General features: G+C 37.9%; 1 protein-coding gene across 4 annotated transcripts in view; it reads right to left on the bottom strand.

Moving 5' to 3' along the window:
- LOC140719619 (protein tyrosine phosphatase type IVA 2-like) overlaps positions 1 to 27,366 on the bottom strand; it is a 108,836-nt gene that overhangs the window by 59,664 nt on the left and 21,806 nt on the right. The window contains exon 2 of one of the 4 annotated variants that reach the window (XM_073034335.1): positions 7,242 to 7,348. The exons of the other annotated variants lie outside the window; for them this stretch is intronic. The gene's annotated coding sequence lies outside the window, so the exon portion shown is untranslated. The remainder of the gene's footprint in view (positions 1 to 7,241; positions 7,349 to 27,366) is intronic. 4 annotated transcript variants of the gene reach the window in all.

Below are 27,366 nucleotides of genomic sequence, written 5' to 3'. Positions count from 1 at the left end.
TAATTATGGCCAATCAAGGATTTAGAAAAATTCTTCACATCTTTCTTCCTCCTGCACTCAAATGTTTTTATTTATTCTGAATACTTTTTCCTGATTGTCTCAACCTGTCTTGACAAATTTCACAAGCTATGCTCATATAACCCAAGCTCCCTCACTATTCCTATACGTCTTTGACAATGTGCTTTCTAGTTTATACTGCCTCGCCTCTTTCTTTTCACCAAAATGTCACACTGCATTTCTCAGTAATTTATCTCAGCTATCTCTTAGCTGCCTTTCCAGTAACCTATGTTCTTGAGGTTGTTTACTAACTTCCTTCCAGTTTATTATGCTCCAAGTTTTGTACCATGTACTGTACAAATGAGAAATTGCGTGCTGGGACCCACCAATATGCTCACAAGAGCACTGGGAGACCATAACCTCCTGATGCCTGAATAGCACCAGGTGAGGAACTGAAAACTCTCAAGGCTTTCTAAAGAGATCCAGCGGTTCTGTGCTCGGCTATAAGTGGAGAAGCTATTGGTTCACAGTAGAAGTGGTGGTGGTGGATATGAAGGTAGGGGAGGAAGGAATTGTTTCAACCAAATTGTTCTGACAACTGTTCAATGAAAGGAATAGGGCCCCAACAACTACCTGAAACAAAGGAGAAAAACAAATACCATGCACATGATCAAGGTATTATTAGCATCCCACTGGGTACCTGAGAGATTCAAGCTGTTTTTAAACATGCACAGGCACAAGTAGGAGAATGGCCACAAGCACAAAGTATTCTCTGGGGCAGAGAAATATCTACTGCAGTGGAACTGCTAAGTTGTAATTTTAACCAGCAGCAAAAAAATAACTTCGAGTCTTCTCAATGCTATGGTGAACCAGCTCTTCCAAATCTGTCTCACTTTTCCCCTTGCTTTGTCTTCACCCTCAATTCTTTCAGTCTGAAAATTATATTCTACTTTACTGTTCACATTATCTAGGATTATCACAAACCTGAATTAAAATGGTAAACAAACTTAAACAAATCAACTCCAAAGATATGGCATCTTTCATTTATATTAAAACAAATGCTTTCAAGTAAAAAGTAAATTGGTGTGCAACCAAGTGACAGAATGGGCACACAATCAAAGAGGATGATTTTTAAAAAATAGTTAGGATCAATCATGTTTGTCATCTGGTCATCAGTCACTTGCTGAGGTTTACTCCTCCTGTCCTACATTCAAAATAAGGGAAAAATTGAGAACAACAAATTAACTTCTTAGTGCTCTAGATTAGAGACAGGCACGGACAACTTCAATATTGACAAAGTAGCTAAGATAATATACAGTCCTATTAGAAATCTGCTTCATTCCCAAATACAGAACACCAAATATGAGCCACTTGACATGATCATTCTAACTTCTCCTCAAAAATAATTATAACAATACTTGATGCCATAACTTGTCACATTACGTGCTGTAGCTGCTTAGCTGTGCACTGTGTCCTGACATTTTAGAAGCCTGTCTTGATAGTCAATGACTGCTTAGAGCTAAGTACCGTAGATTCCGGATTTTAAGCCGCTACTTTTTTCCCACATTTTGAACAGCTTTGAACTTTGCGGCCTTTAATCCGAAGCGGCTAATACATGATTTTTTTCATGCCGCCTCGTAAACATTTTGCCTCATAACAGTAGACCAATAAAATTGATGAGTAGTTCACAGAGGTCCAATGAAATTGTACGATAAATCAAGCGCACTTTCACAATTAAATTATTGTAAATCAGTCATTTGTACTCACCCTCATCAACATGGAAAACACTCGAAGCATTGTGCTGCCTTATGGCAGTTACTTAGTTTATAATATTTTCGCTTAGCAATTCATTTTCTAGTTAAAGTTAGAAGAGTTTTAACTACCGGTATATTTGTTTTCTGTACTACATCGCGGGATGCTATGCCGTCACACCCGGTTTCGCGGTGTCTTGTGGGAAAATGCCGGTTTGCGATGAAACGGGACGGAGGGAGGGAGCGCATTACGCGAGCGGCTTTGGATCTGAGCGAACGCTGCTTTTAAGTTAAAGGTGATCAATAACTTTTCCTGGTAGGCTGCAGTATATATATTTTTTACCAGTCGTTAGGAGATATTGGAATGTTGTTCAGTAAAGAAGTATACGCAACGTATATTTAAAAGTAGCCGCGTTACGGGCACGGTTCGAAAAAAAGCATTTGCAATATGTATTTGTTTTTGTTACCATATGGATTTAATTAAAAGTTAAAAAATCCTCACGTGTAATATCTTTCTGTGTAAATATCTCATATTACAACGTGGGACACCTGCGGCCGAAAATCCGGTGCGGCCTTTACAATTAAAAAATTGATTTTATTTCTAAAATTAGAGCCAGCGGCTTTTAATCAGGTGCGTTCTGTAGTCCGGAATCTACGGTATCTTCCTGAATCACCACACAAGTGCTATTGAACAGCCCAGTACATCCAAGAACAGGAGTTATTAGGCCCTCAGGTCAGCCCTCCTGGTTGATCTAGCTTCTTTCAACTTCCTTTCTATGTCACTTCCACGTAGCTCTCAGTTGCCTGACCTTTGAAAAAATATTTCCTCTTCTTTCAATATCTCCGAGATTTACTCTGCACAACATCTCAGGATAGAGAATTCCAGATATTAGCCATATTCTGCAAGAAAGTGAAGAGTGGACCTTCTCGACTGTCTATTACTTTCCCTGGGTCCCCTCATTCTTCCACTTCTCCTATTGTCCACGCTCCTCTCCTATCAGATTTCTTCCTCTCCAGGCCTTGACCTTTCCCACCCACCAGGCTTCACCTATCACCTTCCAGCTTTCCCCAAATTATATTCGAGCACCTTCCCCCTTCCTTCTCAGTCCTGCAGAAGGGTGTCAGCTGCAATGTCAGCCTCCTGCTGAGTTCCTCCAGTATTGTGTGTGTTGCTTTGCATTTCCAGCATCTGCAGACTTTCTCATGTTTATAATCTCATGCCAGTAATCAGTGTATTTTTTTTTCGGACTGCTTCTAATGCTAGGACATTTCTTAAATAAGTGGACCAAAGCTGTCCACAGTATTCCAGGTGTGGAATCAATAAGCTGTACAACCGAAAAAATGTGTTATTTTTTTAAGAAGCTCCAACTCCCTTGCAATAAAAGCCATTTTCTTAGGTTACTTGCTACACCTGTACACAGACATTTTGTGCTTTTCTGCTTACTCTGCACATTTGTGGTATTCCTCCGTTTAAATTAGTCAGTGTTTTGATTCCTCGTACTGAAGAGTGTTACCTCACGTCTTCCTACATTAAACTCCATTTACCAACTTTCTCGCCCACTCAATTTACACCCATTTATGGAATCCAAATATTTACATCGCATCATGCCATCCCACCATCAGCTAACTTGGTTACCTAATAAATGGGAAATTACTGAGGGCCAATGACTGATCCTTGAGGCACTCCATTATTTATGTCGCTCCAGTTTGGAAACTATGCATTCATTAACTCTCTGCCATCCTGTGCATATAAATGATTAAATATCCATAAGTCCTGGGTATGACTCTAAACTGCAACCCGTGATGAGGCTCTGACTGGGGACTTTCAGAGCTTTTGGGGAAGTGGAGTTACCCTTTAGTCATTCATTGCTCCCAGGGCCACTCTGACCCGGAACGGTAGCACCTGCAAGAGTTCCTGTGGTTTTGTGAAAGACAAAGGTACAAGAAACGTGATATTGATGTTAAAGATGCTACCAGAACGAACTATTCAAGTGCAAAAAGATTTGTTTGTTGATCGACTACACAAAAGCATTTGATAAAGTGAAGCACAAGTTATTTGAAATATTACAGGAAACTCTAGATCTAGATTCGAAAGAGCTCCGCCTAATCAGAAATCTGTACTGGGAACAAACTGCCACTGTAAGAATAGATGGAGAAGTAAGTCAGTTTACAAAAATCAAGAGAGGTGTTAGACAAGAGTGTGTTTTCTCCCCTGATTTGTTTAATATGTACAGAGAAACGATATTAAAAAAAGAGACATCTTGGGAATCAAAGTTGGCGGTGAAAATATCAAACATCAATTTCAGATACAGGTTTCCCCCGCAATCCGAAGGTAGAGCATTCCTATGAAACCATTTGTAAACCGAAATGTCGTAAAGCAAAGAAGCAATTATCATTAATTTATATGGGAAAAATTTTTGAGCATTTCCAGACCCAAAAAATAACCTCCCAAATCATATCAAATAACACATAAAACCTAAAATAACACTAACAGATAATAAAAGCAGGAATGATATGATAAATATACACCCTATATAAAGTAGAAATATTGTATGTACGGTGTAGTTTCACATCAAAATCTGGGAGACAGCGAGCCAAAGACGATTTGGAGAAAAAAAATCAGCACGTACACGCATGCGCAAACAACTACTCACACAAGGTTTCACGGTCATTATAGTCTTTCTCAGGGTAAACACACGTACAAAGCAAGCGTCTTTTTTTCGTAAAAGCGAAAATCCTCTGGTTAGCGAAAACAGGTACTAATGTAGGTCTTTCGTAACAGCAAGTTGTCGTAAAGCGAACGTTCGAAAAACAGGGGACACCTGTATGTGGATGACACTGTGTTAATTACAAGTACGGAGGAAGAACTACAAAATTTAATATATAGTTGTTGAAGAAAGACCCATTTTTTGTACATCTATCAATTGCAAAAAGACAATGTATGGTGATATCCAAAAAGAAGGAGAATCCTATCTGCAGGCTGAGAATAAACGGGGAAGACATAAACAAGTACAGGTTTCCCCTGCTATCCGAAAGTAGAGCATTCCTATGAAACCTTTCGTAAGCCAAAATGTCATAAAGCAAAGAAGCAATTGCCATTAATTTATATGGGAAAAATTTGAGCATTCCCAGACCCAAAAAATAACCTCCCAAATCAGACTAAATAACACATAAAACCTAAAATAACACTAACATATAGTAAAAGTAGAAATGATATGATAAATACACAGCCTATATAAAGTAGAAATAATGTATGTACAGTGTAGTTTCACTTACTGGAATTGGGAAGACAGCAAGCACACAAGAAGGTTCACACATTTTTCTATTATACAGATCTTTGTAAGCACTCAAACCATTCTGCAAACCTGCCCTAAACCTACGTGTCCTTTCAAAATTAAAGTCACACTTTTCTGCAATCATCGCAGAACTGTCAATCGTAGCGAAAATCTCACGCAGTTCAAAGCTATGGCGGCTTGATGCTGAGATGCTGAGTGTTTGTTTTGCTGAGAGCAAAACAAACTCTGAACGCTATTTTTGCTTTCTGCCGCTCGGGGTGCATGCTGCCGCTATAATGGCTCGCTACAAAACAAACAGTGAATACTATTTTCACTTTTCGCCTTTTCTCGTAAAAGCGAAAATCCTCTTCGGATTTATTTTGGTTAGTAAAAACAGGTATGTAGGTCTTTTGTAAAAGTGAAGTGGCGTAAAGCAAACTTTCATAAAGCAGGTGCTACTTAGGAAGCTGGGTGACATCAGATGGCAGGTGCAACATGGACATCAAAAGAAGAATAGGGATGGCAAAAGTCACCTTTATGAGAATGAAGAATATACTGACCAACACTAAACTAGGAATGACAACCTGCCTCAGAGTACTGACATGTTACGTTTATCCAGTTATATGGTTCAGAATGTTGGACAATATCTAGTAACAAGAGGAAATGAATTGAAGCAGCAGAGATGTGGTTTCTGAGGAGGATGCGAAGAATATCATGGACAAAACGAATATCTAACGAGGATGTCATGAACAGAGCAAGCACAAAAAGAGAAATAATGTATGAAATCATGAAAAGGCAACTTGACTTCATTGGACATGTGATTAGGAAAGAGGAGTTAGAATGTACGGTAATTACGGGAAAGATTGAAGGGAAGAAAGCAAGAGGAAGGCAGAGACAAATGATGATGGAGACAGCAGCCAGAGAACTGGAAATGAATACCAATGAATTGACCTGAAACAGGAGTGTGTGGGCCAAGGCAGTCAAAGCTCAAACTGGACATGGCACCTGATGATGATGATGATCCATCAATAGATTTGTATTGGAACACAAAACCTTTTGCTCATTTCAAAATATCTTGCAGTTTTAGCTTTAAAAGGGAAAGTAAGCAAAGAATTTCAAACCATAACCAAAGATTGAAAACAAACTCCTATCCACTGTCACTAAGAAAATTGAGGAAAAACATTTTAAATATGATTTACTTTTAAAGTCCTTGGAGACCATTTTAATAAAAATAATTGGGTACATTCCAGATTAAAAGTAATGAGACTCTAACAAGGGATCAGATATCCTTAGATCAAACAGAATCATAGACAAAGAGCAGTAGGCAGATTCAGCACATCCAAGCGCTTCTTCAATGACATGGGATGTCTCTTTTTTTTAAAAGGACACCTGATGATCTTGGTTTAATGTCAGATCTAAATGCCAAGCTCCAAAGGAGGTTACATTGGGGTATTAGCCTGGATATTGTCCTCAGGTCTCTTGAATAAGAGAAATCCATAACCTTCCGACTTGCATGCAGAAGTTTTACATCTGAGCCAAGGATAAAACTTAGTATGTTCCATTTTCTTTTGCTGTCTATCATTAAATGTCAAAATTACAGTGGATTGAAGTTCAAGAACCACAATCTCCACTAACTACATACAATTATACATAGGTCTGTGATTCAAATTTTGTATTTTAAGCACTATATTCTCACTTGCCATGTTCAGTGCTTTCTAACACCAAAACACTGTATTGAATTTAGATTAGCAAAAAATAAACTACTATAGGAATTTAGTGTAACAGGTAGCATCAACAGAGGGAAATTGACAATCAACATTTCAGATAGGGGAAAGCCAGTATGAAGAGATGAGGTGGGGCAAGAGCTAGCAAGTGATAGGTGGAACCAGCTGAGAGGGGTCATTAGCAGATAAAGTCAGTGGGAGACAGTGACAAAGGCTGAGAGGTAACAAAGAGGTGAAAATGATGGAATTGGTTAGGAAAAAGTGGTGAAGTGTAGAACCAAAGGAAGTGGGTTAAGAAGATGGGAATTGACAGTGGGACAGGCCCCAGTGGAAAAAGTGGAGTAGGTAAGGAAAGATACTGGGTGACGGGAAACTGGGTGGGGGGGGGGTTAATTGTTCATGTCATACATCAGATTATTCAGGTGAAATTAGGAAGTGCTAATATAAACTGCTGCAACAACTTTGATTTTCCTCTAGTTTGTATTTGGACTCACCCTGACAGTGTGTGAATGGATGGGGCAATTGAAATGCCAGCAACCCAGAGATCCAGATGGCCCTGGCAGTTGAAACACTGGAGCTTGGCAAAGCAAACACCTATATTCTAACAGAAAGAAAAACTGAATTGATATTCTACCACAGAAAGAACAAGGCAAGACAACATTGACTAAAAAAGGTCATGCAGGAATAGAGGGACTTCCAAGCACACGTGCACAGGTATTTGAAAGTAGTAAAGTATGTTGAAAGAGTGGTTAATAAAGCATATGGAATCCTGGAATTCATAGAAGTAGAATACAATAAGGGAAGTTATGTGAAACCTGTTTAAGTTACTGGCTGGATGAATTATTATGTTCCACTGATATGATACACCTATCACATCAGTGCAGCAAAGATTATTAGAACAGTTCGAAGGATAAGGGATTTCAGGGACAAGACTAAACTAGAGAAGTTGGGCTGTTTGTCTTGGAGGAACATTGTAAATACATTTAACAGAATTACAAGATCAAGACCAGTTTAGATAAGATAAAAAGGTGGACACTCAAGAATAACCTTCCCTGTATTTTTTTTAAATGCTGCATGGACCAAACATTTCTCTGAGCAGAATTCTCCCCACACAGCCTGAAAACAGCACAGCACTTTAAATTAACACTAAGAAATTTCAACTCTGCAGTAACAAAGGTTATGTGCATGGAAGCATTTCAGTTCCTGCATGGCCACACACCCTGGCAGCTTAGAGGGAACAGTGTTCAAGAACCAAGAGGCACATCCCATAATCTCTTTACTATACTCAATGGGTACATGGCCTCCTATTGTGGCATTATGATTTAGCATTACGTATACAGCCCATATCTGAGTATTATCTAGATCTCACTGCATGCAGGCACAGCTAGTTTCTTTACACAAATGCACAGGCTTTCGTTGCAAATTTCTGAACTCTCTTTCCCAACATTACCTTGTACAATTAATAACTACATTCACGCATCTATGTTTGGTAATCTTTAACTAGTTCATCTGGATCTATCACACTTCCAAAGAAACATTCACTTGCAACACAGGGCCCAAAGTGTTGAGAAAACCTGCTTAAAATTCTGCTGCTGCAACAACTTTGTTTTACTGGGAATAGATTGCTAATTACTAGTGAATGTACAATAGACTAACGAATCCACAGACTGCAGCCATGCAGAATGAGGGACAAAAATAGCAAAATTACAGGCTAAATTGAGTTCTTCGCCAGCACAAATATAGCCTAGACAGATCTAGACAGAAATTAAATGTATCTAAAGAATTGTCTGGGCACTCACTGTGGATTGATGTAATCAACCAATGGCAATAATCTAGCCAGCTCCTTTCAATAATAGCAATAATAATATTTAATGGTTAATAGAAATTCTTAATATATATCAACTACACTCAAAACTTGTGAAATTCCTGCAACATCTGATGAAGCATTTGTGTACTGTAATCACCCTATCTATTAACAACCAGAAAAGCACAACCACCGTTATCAAAATAAACAGAGACATTTCCAAGGCGACTCCAAGTCCACTATGGTTCTGTCTAGCTTTAAACCCGTTCTCTAATTTACTGAATCAGATGAAAATTGAGTATCAAATCAGAAACAACCAAATGAACCATACCTTAACACACCTTTTATACATGGATGATTTGAAATTATATGTTCCTTCATCAGTTAAGCTAAAGCAATTAATTTAGATAGTAGAGCTATTTTCCGAAGATAAACATGAACTTTGGTCTGGATAAATGCAGAATATTAAACATGGAGGTGCAATAGAGCTTATAGAATACAAGACAGAGCAGCAGTATACAATACAGCCACAGGATGAATATGAAACATACTTATCAAGAAGATAGATCATAGTGAGTAAAGGAAAAAATTTCTGACAAAATTTACTTCAAAGCTTAAGAAAATCTGCCAATCAGAGCTCAACAGTAAAAGTATAACAAAGGGAATAAACACTTACGTTATACCTATATTAATATATCTTGGTCTGAAACTGATATGGAAAGTTTACAAAAATAAGTGAAATGACAAATTTCAAAAAAAAACATTATGTACACTCAACTGTGCTTAGATTAAAACTACCTAAAACAGAAGGAGGAAGAGGTATAACAGACATTAAAAATCTACACAACAGTCAGATAAAACTTCTAAGGATATACTTTCATCAATGAAAGCAGGAATCAGCACACCACGCAGACATATGCAGTTCTGATAAGAAGTATACACCACTAAACTTAAATGAGAGCACAACCCAGAAAACTGGAAGACATTATCGCTATTGAAGAAAAAGTTAACCAAGGGAAGAACATGACCCTCCAAGGAAAACCTCCCCATGATCTAAGCAGACTAGATGTCGACAAAGAAGCATCAAATGCCCGGCTCAGAGTTGGAGACCTCTTCCCAGAAACAGAAGGATTCCTTGTGGCATTGCAGGACCAGGTGATTAACACAATTATCAAAAATACATAATAATAGACCAACAAATTCAAGATGAAAGACGCAGAAAGTACCAAGAAAAACCAGAAACAATCCAATACATCACAGCATCCTATAGCAATTTAATTACTTCAAGCAATCTGATTACTTACACAAGAACAATCAAGTGGCAAACATTCATCATCAAAACCTTGCTTTAAAATACAAACTCACCAATGAAATCACACCTTACTATAAATATAAAATAATTATAAAATTATAATAATTATATAATTATAAATTACAAAATAATCTCTCAATAATTTCTCCTTTGGCTCCTCCCACTTCCTCCAAACCAAGGGTGTAGTCATGGACACCCATATGGGTCCCAGTTATGCCTGCCTTTTTGTTGGCTTTGTGGAACAGTCCATGTTCCAAGGCTATGCGGTATCCATCCCCCTCTTTTCCTTCACTACATCAACGACTGCATTGGCGCTGCCTCTTGCACGCATGCTGAGCTCGTCGACTTCATTAACTTTGCCTCCAACTTTCACCCTGCACTCAAATTTACCTGGTCCATTTCCAACACCTCCCTCCCCTTTCTTGATCTTTCTGTCTCCATCTCTGGAGACGGCCTATCTACTGATATCTACTATAAACCCACAGACTCTCACAGCTACCTGGACTATTCCTCTTCCCACCGTCTCTTGCAAAAAGGCTATCCCCTTCTCACAATTCCTCCGTCTCCGCCGCATCTGCTCTCAGGATGAGGCTTTTCTTTCCAGGATGAAGGAGATGTCTTCCTTTTTTAAACTAAGGGGTTTCCCTTCTTACACCATCAACTGCCCTCACCCCATCCACCCACCACCCCACTCGGGATTGGGTTCCCCTTGTCCTCACATACCACACCACCAGCCTCCGGGTCCAACGTATAATTCTCAGTAACTTCCGCCAACTCCAACGGGATCCCACTACCAAACACATTTTTCCCTCCCCCCCCCTTTCTGCTTTTCGCAGGGATCGCTCCCTACGCGACTCCCTTGTCCACTCGTCCCCCCCATCCCTTCCCACCGATCTCCCTCCTGGCACTTACCCTTGTAAACGGAACAAGTGCTACAGCTGCCCTTACACTTCCTCCCTCACCACCATTCAGGGCCCCAGACAGTCCTCCCAGGTGAGGCGACACTTCACCTGTGAGTCGGCTGGTGTGGTATACTGCGTCCGGTGCTCCCGGTGTGGCCTTTTATATATTGGCGAGACCCGACGCAGACTGGGAGACCGTTTCGTGGAACACCTATGCTCGGTCCGCCAGAAAAAGCAGGATCTCCCAGTGGCCACACATTTTAATTCCACGTCCCATTCCCATTCTGATATGTCTATCCATGGCCTCCTCTATTGTCAAAATGAATCCAAACTCAGGTTGGAGGAACAACACCTTATATACCGGCTGGGTAACCTCCAACCTGCTGGCATGAACATTGACTTCTCTAACTTCCGTTAATGCCCCTCCTCCCCTTCTTGCCCCATCCCTGACATATTTAGTTGTTCGCCTGTTCTCCATCTCCCTCTGGTGCTCCCCCCCGCCTTTTTTTCTCCTGAGGCCTCCCATCCCATGATCCTTTCCCTTCTCCAGCTCTGTATCACTTTCACCAATCACCTTTCCAGCTCTTAGCTTCATCCCACCCCCTCTGGTCTACTCCTATCATTTCGCATTTCCCCCTCCCCCTTCTACTTTCAAGTCTCTTACTATCTTTCCTTTCGGTTAGTCCTGACGAAGTGTCTCGGCCCGAAACGTCGACATTGCTTCTCCCTATAGATGCTGCCTAGCCTGCTGTGTTCTACCAGCATTTTGTGTGTGTTACTATAAATATAAGCCTGATCCAGTTTCAGAGTCAGAATACCACAAATTATATCATGACTGATTAGTTATTACAGATAGGATAATCCATAAACATCGTCCAGATAGAATAATACAGGATAAACAAGAACAACTTGTTTAATGGATATAGAAATTCCAAACACCCATAACATACAGAAATCAATAAGTTAAAAACACCAGAAATATGCTGAATTAAAGAGGAAATTGAAAGACACTGGAACATGAACAGGGTATACATCGTCCCGACAGTAATAGTTACTACTACTGTCATCCCAAAGGCACTACACAACAGCATTAAACAATTAAGGCTTCACAGTAACATCTGCGTAAATCTTCAGAAAGCCACAATACTAAAGCACTACTAGAACAGTCCAAATGTTCCTAGCAATTGACAAATGAGCGTCCTTGGCTATGCCCACACCTCAAGTTTTAACATCTTGAGCTGAGAAATAATGATATTCTCCGACCCCATTAATTGTTAATTCCAAATGAGTATTCAGTTCAAACAAAACTACAGAGATTACAAATGCAGTGAATTCCAGTTAGCTGGGACAAATCAGGACCAGTACATTTTGGCTTTATTAAGCGACTGCCCCAATTAGCTGAAGTTTTATGGAAGCAATTAAAAAGGTATAAAAAAGAAACTACAATTTAACTGATAAACAAATTATGCAGTTAAATGAAATATGGAACAAATTAGAACATTCCCAATGCTACTACAGTATAATAAAACTCTGAATTAGTTCTTAATAGTTACTGACAGAGGAATTCATCCAGTGTATGCTGCCATGTTCTTTTGACCCAGACCCCTAGTACAGATAATGGACTGACTTAATACAATGCTTTCAACAGTTGCATCATTCAAATCATTTCATTGCAACATTCAAGGCGATTCTCGATACCTTCAAATTCTTCGCAGTTTCTAACTTGAAGTGAAATAGTTTCATTTTCAACCCGAGCTATTCCTGGCATCTCCAAGTCTGAATGCTTGAAAATGCAATGAGCAAAACTGTTCTGATTGCCTTACAGCTTATTTCTCGCCAACTATCATGACAACTGATGGTCGCTAAGCATGGTGTAGTGTCCAATGGCAACACAAGTACACACAACTGATGCTAGTTAGAAACTGTTTGGCAAGTCACCTGTCCCAATTAATTAGCACATTGTACCAAATAAATGAAGGGCATTCAGGCTATTTTCCCCAATTAGATTTTGTTTCTTAAGAGTTGTCCCAAATAAGCCATTGTCCTGATTAGCTGATGGCCCAATTAACCGGAATCCATTGTGTATAGAAGGCAGTGAAGTATGCTGAAGTCTGAAAAGACAGAGCTACTCTAAATTTAAAAACTTAACATTTTAAATTAATTGGATTTACTCCTTTATTTTTAATACCACAATTCACCTGAAAGCTGCATTTAATAAAAGCTTTTTAATGTGTTTCCATTACCTTCCATTGGAGGTATTTATTTAGTGATTTGAAGAATTCAATACGGCATCATGGAAACACCAATGCCCAGGAATGGGAATGGTTCCAGAAAATACTGCACAGTGCTACAGGCAAAGCCTTCCCCACAATTGAGCACATTTACATGGAGCACTGTCACAAGAAAGCAGCATTTGTCAAAGACCCCCACTATGCAGGTCATGCCCTCTTATCCCAACTACCATTGGGTAGGAGGTATAGCAACTTTAGGTTCAACACCACAAGGTTCGGGCACAGTTACAACCCCACAATAATCAAACTCCTGAACCAACATAGATAACTTCTTTCAACACTATTATGAAGTGCTTCTACGACCTGCAGACTCACTCTCAAGGACTCATTAGAACTCACGCTCCCAATATTATTTTTATTTGCAATCTATCTTCTTTTGCACATTGGTTGTATAGGTTTTCATAAAGTTCTACTGCAATTTATTTTTCCTGTAGATGATTGCATGAAAATTAATCTCAAGGTAGTATATGGTAACATATACATACTTCAATAATAAATTTACTTTGGTCTTTGCTATATAAATAGAAACATAAATAAGTTTGTGCTAAAGGTTTAAAATCAGAGCTATTTCCCTTATTTATTGTTACTTGCATATAGTACTATACAAATGTTAAAAAAAATCTACAAACCAAAGATGCTTTCAAAAATAATGAAATGAAGTTTCTAAATAGCAAAAATATTAGTATACAGAGCAGTAAACAGGAAAAAAATAAATTAAATCAACTTTTAGAGTGATCATCCTTTGCCTTTAAAACTGTATCACTTTTCTTAGGTACAGATGAAGTCAGAAGTTTACATACACCTTGGCCAAATACATTTAAACTCAAGTTTTTCACAATTCCTGACATTTAATCCTAGAAAACATTCCCTGTCTTAGGTCAGTTAGGATCACTACTTTATTTTAAGAATGTGAAATGTCAGAATAATAGTAGAGAGAATGATTTATTTCAGCTTTTATTTCTTTCATCACACTCCCAGTGGGTTAGAAGTTTATATACACTTTGTTAGTATTTGGTAGCAATGCCTTTAAATTGTTTAACTTGGATCAAATGTTTTGGGTAGCCTTCCACAAGCTTCTCACAATAAGTTGCTGGAATTTTGTTCCATTCCTCCAGACAGAACTGGTGTAACTGAGTCAGGTTTGTAGGCCTCCTTGCTCGCACACGCTTTTTCAGTTCTGCCCACAAATTTTCTATCGGATTGAGGTCAGGGCTTTGTGATGGCCACTCTAATACCTTGGCTTTGTTGTCCTTAAGCAATTTTGCCACAACTTTGGAGGTATGCTTGGGGTCATTGTCCATTTGGAAGATCTATTTGTGACCGAGCTTTAACTTCGTGACTGATGTCTTCAGATGTTGCTTCAATATCCACATAATTTTCCTTCCTCATGATGCCATCTATTTTGTGAAGTGCACCAGTCCCTCCTGCAGCAAAGCACCCCCACAACATGATGCCACCCCCATGCTTCACGGTTGGGATGGTGTTCTTCCACTTGCAAGCCTCACCCTTTTTCCTCCAACATAACGATGGTCATTATGGCCAAACAGTTCAATTTTTGTTTTATCAGACCAGAGGACATTTCTCCAAAAAGTAAGATCTTCGTCCCCCTGTGCACTTGCAAACTGTAGTCTGGCTTTTTTATGGCGGTTTTGGAGCAGTGGCTTCTTCCTTGCTGAGCAGCCTTTCAGGTTATGTCGATAAAGGACTCGTTTTACTGTGGATATAGATATTTGGCTACCTGTTTCCTCAGCATCTTCACAAGGTCTTTTGCTGTTGTTCTGGGATTGATTTGCACTTTTTTGCGCCAAAGTACATTCATCTCCAGGAGACAGAATGCGTCTCCTTCCTGAGCGGTATGACAGCTGCATTGTCCCATGGTGTTTATACTTGCGTACTATTGTTTGTACAGATGAACGTGGTACCTTCAAGTATTTGGAAATTGCACCCAAGGATGAACTAGACTTGTGGAGGTTCACAATTTTTTTCCCCCCCAGAGGTCTTGGCTGATTTTTGATTTTGTTTGAAAACTTCTGATCCACTGGAATTGTGATATAGTCAATTAAAAGTGAAATAATCTGTCTGTAAACAATTGCTGGAAAAATTACTCATGTCATGCACAAAGTAAATGTCTGATATGCTAATATGAAATCTGTGGAGTGGTTAAGCAATGAGCTTTAATGACTTCATCCTAAGAGTATGTAAACTTCTGATTTCAACTGTATACTGTTGTGCATTCTATAAGAAAATCAGCTGGTAGGCTGTTCCAAGTATCTTGGGGAACTTGCCATTGTCTCTCTGTAATCCCAGACAGCCTCGATGATGTTGAGATCAAGGCTCTGTGGAGGCCATAACACCTGTTGCAGAACTCCTTGTTCTTTTTTCCCCCCACTGAAGATAGTTCTTTATGACCATGGTCATGTATTTGGGGTCACTGTCCTGCTGAAAAATGAAGTTGGTATCGATCACACACCTCCCTGATAGCATTGTGACAGATGAGAATCTGCTTGTACTTCTCAGCATTGAGGATTGCATTCATCCTTACCAGATCATCAACTCTATTTGCAGAAATGCAGCCACAAACCTGCAGGAAACCTCCACCATGCTTCACTGTTGGCTGCACTCATCCACGAAGCACTTTCCAGTTCTTCTACGGACAAACTGCCTCCTGTTTAAGCCAAAAATATCAAATCTTGATTCATCAGTCCAGAGTATTTGCTGCCATTGTTTAGCACCCCATTCTTTGTCTTTTGTCTGTAGGTGAGTCTCTTGGCTTTGTTTCCTCTTTGAAGGAATGGCTTTTTGTCAGCAACTCTTCCACAAAAACCACTTTTGACAAGACTTCTCTGGACCACAGAAGGCTCTACTTGGGTTCCACTGGTTTCTGTGAGTTCAAAGCTGATAGAACCACTGGACTTCTTCCGATTTAGAAGGGACATCATCTCATCTGCTGCACTCAGTTTCCATGACCAACCACTGCATTTTAGGTCCTCAACCTTGTCTGTTTCTTGTGCTTTTTCAGAAGAGCCGAGACAACACATCTTGATACACCCGTCTATACGAAATTTGTTTGGGAGAGACCTTGCTGGTGCAAGATAACCACCTTGTCTTGTTACTATCCTCACTCCTGCATTGGTATAAGAATTGATGAGGGAGTCAGCGGGAGACGCTCATGGAGTGAGTACTGTTTCAGATCCGCTCCATAATCTTTACTTATTTTAACCTTTGATCACCCTTATTCAACTTATTGTTACCTACACCAAAAGACTTTTGCTACTTTCTCGGGCTTATTGTTAAGATTTTATCGTGAATTTTGGAAGATATGCAAACAGAAATGGCTCTTAGATCCAAAGGACGAGAACCGGGGCGAAACCCGAACGGTAATGGAAAGAAGCCAGCTCAACCTCAACGCACTGAGTTAACTTATGAACTGCTTATGGAGCTTTTGGATAAAAAATTTGAGGAACAACGTCAGGCTTTTCAACGAGACATAAAGGTTTTTCAAGATTATATGGTTAAGACGGATTCAGTAATTAACCAGCAGCAAGCGCTTATCTCATTGCTGCAAGAGGAAGCGCGGAAACGAGATTCGACAATTGAAAAATTGCAACAGGATTTAATTTCGACTATTAAATTGGTGGAGACACTTAAAGCCAAGAGTGTCGATTTGGAGAATCGGTCCAGAAGACAGAACCTACGCATACTTGGTCTCCCAGACGGCATAGAACAAGGCGATCCTTCGAAATACTTTGCTCAATTTCTAAAAGATGCGTTTCCGTCGGTTTTTCCAGTAAACCCTCCGCTACTTGACCGAGCACATAGAATTTGGAGTCGATCACCGACGGTTTCAGATAAGCCCCCGGTGGTAATCGTCCGATTTCATTACGTACACGATAAAGAACAACTCATTCGTGAAGCTCGAAGGGCTGGGATGATTAAATTTCGTGATTATTGTTTTCGTTTGGTCCAGGATTTCAGCCCAGAAATCATGAGAAAAAGGCTGCTTTTTAAACCTCTGATGTCTGAATGTTATGAGAAAAATCTAAAACCTGCGCTCTTATACCCGGCGAAGCTCAGGATCTCCCCCCCGAATGCTCCGCGTAAAGTATTTTTGTCTACCTTTGAAGCGAAAAAGTATTTGGAAGAGAACTTCCCTACTGATACAGTTACTACTCTCCAGTAAATGAGTGATTCTGATCGTGAAAGATGGTTTTTGATTTTTTAAACCAGGGTTAGTCTCTGGTTATTGGTGTAGGTTTATCCTATACTTCATATTTAAGTTAAAGTGTGTTTTCGTTATATTAATCGCTCTGTCTTATACACTTTAACTACTATACTATATTTTTGTCTACTATTTTTGTTCCCTTGAAGGTATATTTTTAACCTTTCGAAGTGAATTTTTTGTTTAATATCAAGATAATGGTTTTTTGTAAAGTATTGGTTTAGTTTAAGATGGCGTTATTGCTTCTTTTTTCGTCTTCTTCCTATAATGCATCGCTTATCATAGTTTAAATACTTCTTGATTTGTTTGGGTTATAACCCGATTTATAAACTTTTAATGATTTTATTCCCTTTTTCTTTACAACTCAGCATATTAAGAAGCGTAGTTTTTAGTACTGTGATCATAATTCTTAAAGTTCGGGTGGTTTTTTATATATATCCGTTAAACACGGAGTGGTCTGCCGCTGATATGGGGGTAGAGTTAGTTTCATTTTTTCTTTTTTCTAGCCATATTTTGGCTTTTTTTCTTTTTCATATGGGGGTGGGGGTTGGTCTGTTCTCTTTTTTAATTTTTTTCTTATCAATTTGTTTTAGTTTTTTTACTTGGGCTGTTCATGAACTACAAATATGTCTACGATGTCGTCACTTCCGGGTCCGCTCTTTATTTTTGTCCCTCTTCCGGATGCATGAGTTTATAACATGGTTAACCCTTTATATACCAAAGGGATGACTTTAGAAACATGGTTCAAACCATTAACTTTGTGTCTTGGAATACTAATGGATTAAACCATCCGATTAAACGAAAGAAGATTTTCAAAGTATTCCAAAGACTTAATGCTCATATTATTTTTGTACAAGAAACTCATGTGAGGAAGGAGGACAAATATCGCTTTTTTAGGTCTTGGCGGGGTCAACAATATCATTCGAATTCGAATGCCAAAGTTAAGGGAGTTTCAATTTTTATTGACTCCTCTATTACATTTGTTCAACACGATATCCTTTCGGATCCGAATGGTAGATTTTTGTTAATTACGGGTTTACTCGGTAATAAAAAGGTTGCTATGGTTAATGTTTATGCCCCGAATGTGGATTGTCCTGACTTTTTTAAGTCCTTATTTACTTCTTTACCTAATTTAAATGAATATAAATTAATAATGGGTGGTGACTTTAATTGTTGTTTAATTCCTTTGATGGACAAATCTACAACTATTCAGACTCTACCCAATAAGTCGGCCACTTGTATTAACTCCTTTTTGACTGATAATGGAGTTTTTGATATTTGGAGATTTTGTCATCCTAATGACAAAGAGTTTTCTTTTTTCTCACATGTTTATCACTCCTATTCGAGAATTGATTATTTTTTTATTGACTCTTGTTTTATTCCATCGGTAATTGGTTGTAATTATGATATTATAGCTATTTCTGACCATGCTCCATTAAAACTTTCTATTAATTTTACGGATACAGCTTTAAATGCTAGACAATGGCGATTTGACTCTACCTTATTGCAAGAACCGGACTTTATTAAACTTATGAAGGAACAGATTGATTTCTTCTTTTCAACTAATTCCACGGAGGATATCACATCCGGAACACTTTGGGACACTTTAAAAGCGTATATACGTGGACAGATTATCTTGTATTCTGCTGGTCTGAGAAAACGCATTAAGAAGGAAACTCTTTTACTGGTTGATAAAATTAAAGAGATTGACAAGAAATATTCGACTACTCCTAGCATGGAACTTTATAAACAAAGGGTTGAACTTCAAATGGAACATAGTTTATTACTTACATCTCCGATAGAAAATCAATTAATGAAAACCAAATCTGATTTCTATATACATAGTGATAAATCAGGAAAACTGTTAGCTAGTCAGCTGAAGAATGTTTCAGTTAAACGCCAGATTACTAAGGTTCGACAGCAGAATGGGGATTTGACAGTTAACCATGATGACATAAATAAGTCTTTTCAAGACTTTTATACCTCCCTGTATAAATCTGAATTCCCTCAGGATCATAATACCATGTGTGATTTTCTCGGGAAATTGAATTTTCCAAAACTATCATCTGATGATATTTCAGTAATAGATACTCCGTTTACAGATGTGGAAATTAAAGGGGTTATTTCCTCAATGAACTCTGGGAAAGCACCAGGTCCAGATGGGTATACAGTAGAATTTTTTAAATGTTTTTCTGATACTCTATCTCCTTGGCTATGCAAGGTGTTTGAAGAAGCAATTAGATTGGGGAAGTTGCCACAATCTTTTTATAGAGCTTCCATTTCTTTAATACTGAAGAAAGATAAAGACCCTACTGATTGTGCATCCTACAGACCAATATCTTTATTGAATGTGGATTCTAAGATTTTTTCCAAGTTGCTGGCTTCTAGGTTGGAGAAGGTATTACCCCAAATTATTTCGGAAGACCAAACCGGTTTTATTAAAAATCGCTATTCTTTTTTCAATGTTAGGAGATTATTGAATATTGTTTATACTCCTTCACATAATACTTCAGAATGTGTTATATCATTAGATGCGGAAAAAGCATTTGATAGAGTTGAATGGCCCTACTTATTTTATGTGTTGGAGAAGTTTAATTTTAGTCCGACCTTCATTTCTTGGATTAAACTGATATATCAAACTCCAGTAGCCTCGGTGTTTACTAATAATCAAAGATCTCCATTTTTTTGTTTATTTCGGGGCACTAGACAAGGTTGTCCTCTTAGTCCATTACTATTTAACATCGCCTTAGAACCTTTGGCAATTGCCATCAGAGAATCACATGATATTTTGGGTATTAATCGTGGAACAGATATTCATAAGGTATCTTTATATGCAGACGATTTATTATTATTCATCTCTAATCCTGAGAAATCTATTCCAGCAGTCTTATCATTGTTGGCTCAATTTAGTGAGTTTTCTGGGTATAAGTTAAATCTTATTAAGAGTGAATTGTTTCCTTTGAATAGACAGGTCCCAAATTATGGTATTTTACCTTTTAAATTAGCTAACGATTCTTTTACTTATTTAGGGATTAAAATTACCAAAAACCATAAAGAATTATTTCGGTTTAATTTTTTACCCTTAATTGATCAGATTAAAGGTTTGTTTACTAAGTGGTCACCATTATCTTTATCTCTGATAGGTAGGATTAATGCTATTAAGATGGTTATTTTACCTAAATTTTTATATGTTTTTCAAGCGGTACCAATTTTTATTCCGAAATCCTTTTTTACTAATGTTGATTCAAAAATTTCTTCATATATATGGCAGAATAAAAATCCCAGGTTAGGTAAAATATACTTACAGAAGACAAAGAAGGATGGTGGGTTGGCATTACCCAATTTCAGATTTTATTATTGGGCAGTTAATATTAGATATTTGATATGTTGGTTGAAAGAATGGGATGGTCCTTTTGGCCCTCATTGGGTGAGTTTGGAAACCAAATCGGTTTCTGCTTATGCTCTGGGTTCTATCTTAGGGACATCTCTCCCTTTTGCTCTTTCTAAATTGCCGAAGCAAATTGACAACCCGATAGTTAAATATACCTTACGTATATGGTTTCAATTTCGGAAATTTTTCGGGTTGACTCAATTCATGTTAAATAGTCCTATTGTATCTAATTGTTTTTTCCATCCCTCAATTATAGATCATGCTTTTTTGGCTTGGAAAACTAAGGGATTATTAAGATTTTCCGACTTATTTTTGGACAACTGTTTTATGTCCTTTGAGCAACTAGCTAATAAATATAATTTGCCTAGATCTCATTTTTTTAGATACTTACAGGTTAGGCATTTTTTAAGTACGGTACTTCCTTCGTTCCCAAATTCTCTGTCTTCAGATACTTTGGAAAGTTTGTTTGAATTAAACCCTTTTCAAAAAGGGCTTATATCAAAACTTTATAATATAATTATGAAGATACGTTCAGTGCCCTTTGATAAGACCAAAAATGATTGGGAAAGAGAACTTAATCTTATTATTCCTATTGAGAATTGGGATAGAATTCTTAAATTAGTTAATACATCATCTATATGTGCCAAACATTCATTATTACAATTTAAGGTTGTACATAGGGCCCATATGTCCAAGGATAAATTAGCTCATTTTTATTCTCATATAAACCCTATTTGTGACAGATGTCATTTAGAAATCGCTTCTTTAACTCATATGTTTTGGTCATGTCCACTTTTGAGAAAATATTGGAAAGATATTTTTGATATTATTTCGGTGGTATTGAACACTGATTTACAACCCCATCCTATTACCGCAATTTTTGGTTTACCGATGATGGACTTACTTCTCTTATCTCCTTCCGCCTGTCGAATGATTGCTTTTCTCACTTTGATGGCTAGAAGATCTATTTTGTTGAATTGGAAGGAAATTAATCCTCCCACGGTATTTCATTGGCTTTCTCAAACTATGTTATGTCTAAATTTAGAAAAAATTAGAAGTGCTGTATTTGATACTTCTATTAAATTTGAAAAGATATGGAGACCATTTATTCAATATTTTCATATGATGTAATGGCCCTGTGCCGGGCTTATTGGTTTTTTTTTCAGCTTTAATCGTATGTATGTTGAGAGGATCGGAGTTGACGTCATTGATGTTTATGTATACTCGTGAGATACTATGAACAGCCCTTTTTTTTTCTCTTTTTAAAAGTTTTTTTTATTTTTTTTCTTCTTTGTTTTTTTTTCTTTTTCTTGATACTAGATTAGTAGATTAGCTAACTTCCTTAGATAGATTTTTTTTTCTCTTTTTTACACTATATATTATGAAATATCTAAACTTACCTTGTTCATATATATACTATACGGTTTATGTTTTGGGAAACTTACTTATGCTCTATTCATTGTTTATGTAATACTTTATGTATAATGGGAGTCTATATATTTGTAATCCCTTACCATTATTTGAATTGTATCTCATTCATAATATTCTAAATATTAATAAAAAGATTGAAAGAGAGAAGAATTGATGACTTAAAGGTTAAACTGTCACATCTACCACACCCTCACCTTTTAGTTTGGTTGTCCTTCGCCCACTTTGATTCCTTCTATACTTGTTTCTGTTTCAGTTTCATTCATTCAACTCATTACATCACTGATCATTAGCAGCTTTGTCATCTTTATTTCATCAGGCACTGGGCTATGTATCTACAAAGTGATCAAGTGTTTGTTTGAAATAAGGGGTATAGATAGGGTAAATACAAGCAGGAATTTTCCACTGAGGTTGTGTGGGACTCCAACCAGAGATCATGGGTTAAGGGTGACAGGTGAAAAGTTTAAGTTGAACATGTGAAACTTCTTCACTCAGAGGGTCATGAAAGTGTAGAATGAGCTGCCAGCACAAGTAGTACATGCGAGCTCAATTTCAACACACGTTTGAATAGAAACATGGATTGTAGGGGTATGGAGGGCTATGGTCCTGGTGCAGGTAGATAGGAGTAGACAGTTTAAATGGTTTTGGCATGGACTAGATGGGCCAAAGAATCTGTTTCTATGTTGTACTTCTCTATGTCTCACTCTAAAAGTGGTCTATTACTTACTATGTTACTTTAAACAAAATACAAGAATTTCTCTAACATTTAATTTTTTTGGAAAATGAATGTTTGGAAATCTAAACTTTGCTCTTTTATACTGACACACTAATTTGAAGACAAAAAATAAACATCTAAAACAAGATCCATATAAAAAATCTAAAGGTGCCTAAGACTTTTGCATGCATCAGGGTTAGGGTTTCATATGATTTCACTGTGGATTTGAAACACCAGTGCAATATGGCTACATTTCCCAATAAAGCTTAGATTTGGAAATTCTGGGGAAAAAACTGCCACAAAATTTATAAAATAGTTTGCACTTTAAAATTAAATTTTCCAGAGTAACTTATATATTACACTGTGAAATATAATGAATCTTTGGGAGAATTTTTTCCCTAGGAAAAGTGTGCAAGAAAGCTACCCCAAAATTTTAAAAATCTTGTTAAAGAGCAAAGCTTAATTTTTAAATTTCAAGAGATTGTACAGCTAAACATTTTGACGAAAGGAACTTCAGCATTTGGTAACAGCAGCATCGGTTTTCATAATACAAGTTAAGTTTGGCTCTGTAGCTGGGGGTGCTGCAGATAATCAGTCAATGGTAGAATTTAAGAGTAGCTGGCACATTGGAAAACATTATCATAGGTGCAAAAGAAAATATGTCTCCAACTGTTAAAAGGCTTGAAGCTTTTGGCAAACTGCTTGTTGTGCTTGTCTCTCAAGACAAATTCAGATTCAAGCTCATGCTGTAATCCAGATATGCATTACCAACCCATTTAGACATAATCATGCAGTCTGGGAGCCAGTCTGGACAGAGAGACATGGCCTTGTAGAGCAAGCGACTGATCATGTGTCTCACAAATCAGAATAAGGTTTAATATTGCTGGCAAATATCATGAAATTTGTTGTGTTGTGGCAGCAGTACATTACAATACATAATAAGACTATAAATTAATATATATAAATTAAATATTTAATTAGGCAAAAAGAGATCAAAAAGAAAAAGTCAGGTAGCGTACATGGACTTATTATCTATTCAATAATCTTATAATGGAGAGGAGGAAGCTGTTCCTAAAACGTTGTGCATGTCTTCATACTCCTGTACCTCCTCCTTGATGGTAGCAATGAGAAGACAGCATGTCCTGGGTGACTGGGGTCTTTAATGACGAATCACCATTTGAAGATGTTCTCTCTGCTGGGGAGGCTAGTGCCCAGGAAGGAGCTGGCTAAGTTTGTAGATATCTACAGCTTTTTCTGATCCTGTGCAGTGGATTGGCTGCTAGAATCTTTGTTGAAATACAGTCTCCTAAAACTCCTAATGAAACATAGCTGCTGTCGTATCTTCGTTGTAACCACATCAATATGTTGGTCCCAGGATATACATCTTCAGAGATATTGACACCCAGGAACTTGACATTGCTCACCTTTCCACTGCTGATCCCTCAATGAGGACTGGTATGCATTCCCTCGAATTCCCCTTCCTGAAGTTCACAATCAATTTCTTGATCTAACTGACATCGAGCACAAGGTGGTTGTTATGACCACGCAACCAGTTGACCTATCTCAATCTTGTACACCTCATCATCATCATTTCAAAGACACTGTTGTGTCAGTGGCAAATTTATACGTGCCACTTAAGCTGTGCTTAGCCACAGTTGTGAGGTAGAAAGAGTAGAGAAACAGAATAAGCACATATCCTGAAGGTGCACCAGCGTTGACTGTTAGACAGGAGGAGATGTTACTTCCAATCAGCACTGACTGTGGTCTCCTGATGGGGAAATCAAGGATCCAGTTGCAGAGGGAGGTATAGAAGCCCAAATTTTGGAGCTTGTTGATTAGTACTAATGGTGTTGAATGCTAAACTGTGATCAACAAACAGGTAGGTATTGCTATTGTCCAAGTGATCGAAGGCTGAGTGGAGAACCAGTGGAATATTATTCACTGTAGATCTACAAACTGCCTCAGATCCTTGCTTGTGCAATAGATGGTTCTGGCCATGACAAACCTCTCAAAGCAATTCATCATGTAGATGCAAGTACAACTGGGCGATATACTATTCAAAGTTTTAATAAAATGAAATTAAAACTAAAAGTGCTGCAAACACTCGGCAGATCAAACATTATCCTTGAATTGAGAAACATAACATTTCAATCCACAACACTAACTCATCCAGAGATGCTGTTCAACATTCTCATTTTTCTCTGCAGATTCTAACAATTATAGAATAATGTATTTGTTAGAAGGAAACACGTTTCTTTGCCTTTCACCAACTTAAGATCTTTCAGTCATCTCTTCCAAGCCAGACATTTTTTAGCTTTTGAATTTTTAATACAAATTTTTTAATAATATAAATTGTGCCTTTTTGTGCTTGAAGTAGGCACTACAAATTTCTTGCAAATAGACACCCATACTAATCTGCTTGAAAAATGTTCTGTCCTAAATAAAGTATTAAAGTCTATTCAGTAAAATTATGTTGGTCCAGCACTTTAAGATGAAGAACCAATATAAATTATGCTTGCATAATTCAAATTAATTCCTCAATTAGAATGAGGAACAAATTATGTATTGCAGTGTAATGTACATTTGGGGCCATAACTTCCTGTAAAGTTTACTTCTACTATCACTTCATTAGAGAGCACAGATCTGCTGTTTTCCATTGTAAGAAAAGGGTCTTTGAGGTATCTTTAAATACAACTACAATTTTCAACCATACAGAATGCTATGACATCATGTCAATTCATTCTTAGAGAATGTAACAAGTAGAGTGGATAAAGGGGTAACATCTACAGGTGCTTTTTTTTTATTTCAAAAGGATTCCAATAATGTCCCACACAGTTTGGTCAACCAGGTTAGAGCACATGGTATCACAAGAGGCTGCAGGTTAAACAGCATCTGTTGGAGGAAAAGAATTGTTTCGGGTTGAACCCCTGCATCAGTTTTGGAGTGAGTTTGTTATTTTTAAAGAAAGAGGCCCAATAGGTGTCTGCAATGTGCTGCCAAGAGAATTAGTGGAAACATATGTTAGCAACATTGAAGAGGCATTTAGACAGGCAGGGAATTGAGGAAAACAGACCATGTGTAGACAGGTGGGAATATCACCACATATCAGGGCCGAAAAGCCTGTTTTTGTGCTGCTCTGTTCTTTGTGCTTGCCAAAATAATCTTATGGATCTCCTTTTGCCCTCTTAAATCCCCCCAACAGATCTCTCACTACCTTGCTTTTAAATGCCTTCCAATTAATTGATGTCACTTCCCCCCCCCCCATAAGTTACTCCCAATCTACCTTTCCAAGCCCTATCTTATACTATTGAAATCATCATTCCCCTAGTTTTGCAGCCTAACTTGAGGACCAACCTTCTTATCTGGTTCTACAACTGTCCAAAAGCTTAATGAACTACTGCCACAGCCCAAAAGATTCCCCAAACACCACACTTGCCTGTCCTCATTTCCTAAGATCATACACAGCCTCCTCCCCAATAGGACTCTATATACTGCTGCAGAAGGCTCTTCTGAATGAAATTTATGAATTCCTTCCTATCTAAGTCTCCAGCATGAAGGCAATCGCAGTTAATGTTTAGAGAGTTATGGTTCCCTTCTACATCCCTAGTACTTTTACATTTATCTGCAATCTACCCCACTAACTCCCACTGGACTACTGGGAGGCCTATAACACCAAGTGACCACCAATTTCTTAGTCACAAACTCTACACATACAACTTCTTTGCCATTCCCTCCAGGTTATCCTTTTAATAATTCAAAAATAGCTCAGAGGCATTTCAGTAACTGAAAGAATGAATACAGCAGGTTTCCATAAAACTTTGCAGCAGGTCCCTTGATGTTCATGGTGTATTTAAATTTGAAAGATTCAGCTGTGTTAAGACGAATGTAAAAGTGATCAAGATTGATAGTGTAACTGATGGGTAAGGCCATTGATTCCAGGCTGCAGGAACATGTTAAGGTCAGTAATGAAATTTAATCTCAAGAAATGCAAGGTATACATTTGGGGAAGAGTATGCAAGACAAAGGATTACACAATGAATTGTTAGTCACAAAATGAAGAAAAACAGAAAAATATAAAACTGCAGGTGCCAGAAATCTGGACATTCACAGCAGTTCAGGCTGCATCTATGGGAGGAGATTGACATACACGCCCAAATGGGTTTTTGACCAAAAGCTTTAGCTTTGCTTCTCTTCACACAGATGCTGTCTGTGTGGAGTAAAAGAAAGAATTTGTTGTTCATGTCCAAATACCTCTGGACATATCAAGGCATGCAGTTAAGTTGCTGAAGATAGAACTATGGGATCTTTGGCTGAGGCGTTTAATGCAGTCATGCTAGGAATAAACAATATAGCGGAGACTACACCTACAAGCCAGAGTAGAGGAAAGATGTGAGAGGAACAAATTTTAGAGGGCATTATATAGACTGGCAGCATACTTGTAAAGTTTTTTGTTTGTGGAGGCAATGCATGCTGAGTTTATTTATTGTGGAACAAATGAGACTGAAGGGAGGCTTAACAAATGTGGGGACAGGTGAATCATAGGCAGGACGTCCTGCT

Source organism: Hemitrygon akajei, chromosome 32 (genome assembly GCF_048418815.1).
Source record: "Hemitrygon akajei chromosome 32, sHemAka1.3, whole genome shotgun sequence".
Taxonomy (NCBI): Eukaryota; Metazoa; Chordata; class Chondrichthyes; order Myliobatiformes; family Dasyatidae; genus Hemitrygon; species Hemitrygon akajei.
This window is presented reverse-complemented; position numbering and strand designations above follow the sequence as displayed.